Source organism: Heteronotia binoei, chromosome 15 (assembly GCF_032191835.1).
Source record: "Heteronotia binoei isolate CCM8104 ecotype False Entrance Well chromosome 15, APGP_CSIRO_Hbin_v1, whole genome shotgun sequence".
NCBI classification, from domain to species: Eukaryota; Metazoa; Chordata; class Lepidosauria; order Squamata; family Gekkonidae; genus Heteronotia; species Heteronotia binoei.
The window spans coordinates 41,787,038-41,792,091 of NC_083237.1; the positions used below are offsets into that span (position 1 = coordinate 41,787,038).

General features: G+C 47.8%; 1 pseudogene; it reads right to left on the reverse strand.

Moving 5' to 3' along the window:
* Positions 1-2,203: 2,203 nt before the first annotated feature.
* Positions 2,204-3,140, reverse strand: LOC132583569 (olfactory receptor 10A7-like; annotated as a pseudogene).
* Between the last annotated feature and the right edge of the window lie 1,914 nt (positions 3,141-5,054).

The following is a 5,054-nucleotide window of genomic DNA, read 5'->3' on the forward strand; positions in this document are numbered from 1 at the left end:
TTGACCTGGTGACAGTTTTGATTTAGAAGAAGAAGAAGAAGAAGAAGAAGAAGAAGAAGAAGAAGAAGAAGAAGATATTGGATTTATATCCCACCCTCCGAAGAGTCTCAGAGCGGCTCACAATCTCCTTTACCTTCCTCCCCCACAACAGACACCCTGTGAGGTGTGCGGGGCTGGAGAGGGCTCTCACAGCAGCTGCCCTTTCAAGGACAACCTCTGCCAGAGCTATGGCTGACCCAAGGCCATGCTAGCAGGTGCAAGTGGAGGAGTGGGGAATCAAATCCGGTTCTCCCAGATAAGAGTCTGCACACTTAACCACTACACTAAACCGGATCTCTTGCTGGGACATTTTTAGCTTGCTGGGACATTTTCATTACTTTCAGGGATAGTTTTAAAATCATAAAGATCCTGCCCCAACACTATGACCACCTATCGTTTATAGTTATGTTTAAGAAAACACTAAAGCAAGCACCTCCTAATGTTTAACCTTAGACTAAGCCTGTTGGATTTAGGGTCTTAGCCCTTATGTCTTAAACTTTACCCCTTTGGGGACTGCCACCATTAATCTTACTATGTATTTTTCCTTACACAACTCTAATCAGCACAGGTCAGTTTTGCTCAATTCTTCTCAATTGTTCTCAATCAGATTATACTACAACTAAGGAAACCACCTGTGTATTTCGTTTTTTCTTAATGATCAACACTGGAACCCCAAGTTTACACACAAAATCCCCCAAACAACCCACAAGACCCAGTCCTTGCCAGAGAAGCTTGAGCCGTCACCGCTGCATCTGCGTCCACAACTTCCTTATCTTCTTCCGCTGATCTCTAACCGCTGCACCATGCCGCAGGGCTGCGTCACTCCTCCCCCAACAGTTCCACACTCCGAAAGCCTCACTTCTTATAATAGCCACCAATATTAGCAGTTTATTCTCTCAGTCTTGCGCTCTATTATTTCCATAGCTCCAATATTCCGTCTCCCCATCAGTTCGTCTCTCCATACACCTCCGCTTTAGTTCTCAGTCTTTTTATTTTTCTTTACTCTTCCTCTCTCAAACCACGAATGAGGGAGCCCTGTTAGCTTACAGCCCTGAGGACACACCTCCGCTCCACAAAAGGCTTGGGTTTACTCAGCTTGAAATCACTCCCCTCCGCCTTCTAATTTTATGCCTCCAGCAAAAAAGCACATCTCCAAAACGTCTGCAACTATTCCAGCACGGGTGTCCTGTTGCTCAAATACCATCAGCTCAGTCCACCGCGAGTAGAATAAATAAACAAAACAAATGCACCAAACCGAAACGAAGTTCCAACACCGCCGTCCACCTTCCCCCTCCGTGTTCCAGAGGCTGGGGCTGTCTCGTCCAAGGACGCTGCTCGGCTCTGGGACTAAGGTAAGATGCGAAGCAGTCTGGAGTCAGAAAGCTCCCAGCCGCTCCCCTCGCCCCTTCTGTGTACCTTAACCTCCCAACTGAGGTTTGTACGGACCTGAGGGTCCCCCTAGAAGCCTCTGTTCAGTCCGCCTTCATTAAGGAGTTCGAAGACGCTGCTGCCTCGCCCCACCGCAAACTGGAAGCTGGCGTTCTTGGAATGACTTCTGGAAAACTTCTCTGACCAGGCCTGACCTGGTCAGTAGGTGGAGAAAGAGGGTGGAAAAAGACTCAAGGGAGCAAGAAGTAGGGTCTCTTTAGTGCTGGGTCTGTGAGACAATACAGGACTCTTTTGAGGCAACCATTTGACCATGTACTTTCCTGAAGAGCTGGAGAGAGCTTTAAGGTATAGTGAGAAGGACAGAGGATTTGTGTTTTACCCCCTTCTTTGGAAATCACTTGCTCAATCTAGTGTTGTGCTAAAAGTATGCTTGTGAACATTTTCTTTAAATACTTTTTAACTTTTGGTGCTGGTAGAGGTTCTCTATATAACATAAACCTCTACTCTCTCAGACATACTATTTTAAAAGGAATTACAGGGGTAAGGCAGGCAGTTGGCAAGCAGCTATTCCTCCAGGGATGCACAAAGCAGTAACTCCCTGTGGTGACCAGGTGCTAGGTAGTGGGAGACACAGAGGCAAGGCCTCAGAACTTGAAAGAGGAGCTGAGAGCCAGGTTATTAGATCTATCTCCTATGGTGGAATAAATTTGTCTGTTAGAAATAAGTAGGCACAAATGTTATTATTATAGATATTGCACCCTATGACTGTATTCTTTCAACATCCAAAAGGTTTTCTCTCACAAATTCTCCTAAGGGCACCTTTAACTTCTTTATTCCGAAAGCTGTATATCATAGGATTCAGTGCAGGACCAATAACTGTATAGAAGAGAGAAAGATACTTATTAGTATTGGCTGAGTAAATGGACTGGGGCTTCAAATACAAGCAGAACCATAGAATAAAGAAACTACAATGAGATGTGAAGAGCAAGTGGAGAACGTCTTTTTCCGTCCTTCTGCAGAAGAAATTCCCAGAATGGTGGCAATGATACCAGCATAAGACATTAAGATTATGAGAAAAGGAAAAGTTCCAAAAACCATAGCCACTACGAACATAGCAATTTCAGTCCTGGAAGTGTCCCCACAAACCAATTTCAGTAATGGGGGGATGTCACAGAAGAAATGGTTAATCTCATTTGAGTCACAAAAGGACATGGTAAATACCATACTGGTGTGACTAAAGGACATAAAAAAGCCACTTAACCAAGATGCCAAAGCTAGACTCATGCACACTTTCCTGTTCATAAGGACATGATAGAGCAGAGGCTTACAAATGGCAACATAATGATCATAGGCCATGAAAGCCAGGAGGAAACACTCAGAGCCACAGAGAAAGAAATCAAAATAGATCTGTACTGTACATCCTAGGAAGGAGATGGACTTGTTCCCAGACAGAAGATTCTCAAGCATCTTGGGGACACTGACTGATGTGCCACCGATCTCCAGGAAGGACAGGTTTCTCAGAAAGAAATACATGGGGGTGTGAAGGGCAGGATCGACCAATGTGAGGAGAAAGATGATGGAATTTCCTGCCAGAATGCTGGAAAAGTAGAAAACAATATGCTTTGCAAGTTGGGCTCATCAGAAAGACTAAGAAGGATGAATTCAACTGCTGTTGTGCTATTCTGTAGAATATTGCCTTTCTTTGTCAACATCCTGGAAAAAGAAAAAGAAATACCTATAAATCCAAGAATTAGGGAGATAATAATCTTTAGAGGGCTGGATCAAACTATCTTTTCTGAGGTTGAAAAGAAGAAAACCTCTGACATGTAGTAAAGAGAACTGTGTAAATTTCAGTGAAAATATTGGCTGTCTGCCAACCTTAACACTATTTTGCATGGTTCCAATGAAAAGCCCAAGAAATTGTGATGTTCTTCTACAGAAGCTAAGTGGGTTTAGCACATGAACAATTTTGGATGAGAACCCATCTGAGAACTTTACCTAAACCCATTAACAAAAATATACACTATATACAAGTTTATAGCCTCTTCTGAGATTAATTGGGACACCCACCCACCCACTCACCCATCCATCCATCCATTCAGGACTGGACTACAATGCTTGCTTTTGCCTTGTAGTACCGATCATTTCCTCATTCAAAGATGTGGTATCTCTAGTTCATACAAACTTCAAACAAAATTTGGCTCAAGTTTATCAACTAGCCTAAACCCTGCAATATTAGGTTGGAGCCCACGGTTCTCTTCTGCTACATGAGACTTTTCAATGTTCCCTAATGTACTATATGTATGTTAACTGTAGCACTTTGTAATGTGGTATAAAGTCGCATTATACCTGCGGTAGATGTTACCACCTATGTAAAACTCTCGGACTGAATCCAACATTGTCTTCAAGTGGGTTCGGCCCCTCCCAGCCAAGCCGGCTTGCCGGCACTCGAGCTGGGGGCCGCCTTTGCCTCCTCGGAAGGAGGGAGCAGCTGCATCACCCGATATACGGGTGTTTGGCTCGGGCGGGAGTCGGGGCTATATAAGCCCCGGCTCCCCGCCTCTTTGCACGCAGTCTCTTTTGGCTCTCTGTGTGAGAGCCACGTGCGGGTCGTTGCGCGGCGAGACCTACCGGCGAGGGATCCGATCGGTGGAGACTGCTGCGAGCGCGGCGCTTGGCACTCGGCAAGGACGCGTGCGGCGGCTGGCGGCGCTTGCGAGGCTGAGTCGTTTTGTGGGGCTTGATTTAGCGCACGGCTTGGGTGGTAATCGGCCGGGAGGTCCGAGTGCGCAAAGCTATCGCGGCGGCCCTTGGCCTTCTCCAGCCCCTTGGTTGCTTAGGGGCCGGATTGGGGGGGGGGGGTAATTCCTGGCGGTAGCGTGCGGCAGCCGTTCTATCCTTTCCCCTCGGTGGGATGGAAGCACGCAGTGGCTTTCGTTGGGGGCAGTTCACAAGTGGCTGGCCAGTGAATGGTAGTTCCTTGCCTCAGAGTAGGCATCGTTGGTGCAGCCCGTAGCGGCTTTTGGCCCCTTGGAACTAGCTGCTCCCCCCCCACACCCATTGGTGAGGGTTTTATTGCAGGCCCACAGGGAGCAGACATCTGCCTACCACTCCCACCTCCCCCCCACCCCCTCCCCTCTTTTGGCTGGACAGCCTTAGACCTGTTTTTGTGTGCATAGGGCTGGTTTTTTCCAGTCTTCCCCCCCTTTTTTTCTCTTTGGTGGGTGCTGGGAGCCAGTGGTCCATTGGGCGGCTGCTCGGTGGCTAGACTGTGCCTCTGGCCTTTTGGGAGTGTGCTTTGGGGATGCCCTCTGCCTGCAATTTTCTTAACACTCCACCTGTTAGTAGGCAGTGGTAACCTTTGGGTGCTGTGAGTGTGCAGACACTGTTATTTTGTGGCTTGTGCTTATAGAAACACTCAGGATGGTGACAAAAAAGGGGCAGGGCAAGTCCAAGGGCAAACAGCCCAGCCGCCCACCCCGTGGTCGGGGCCGGCAGGGTACCCCAGTTGAGGAGCCTGGGCGAGGCAAGCGAGTGAGGCTGGCCATTATGAGTCAGCTGGATGCCTTGGAACAAGATAGAGTCGCCAGGGGCGCTCCCATTTGGGAAGGGCGTCGCCGTACCTC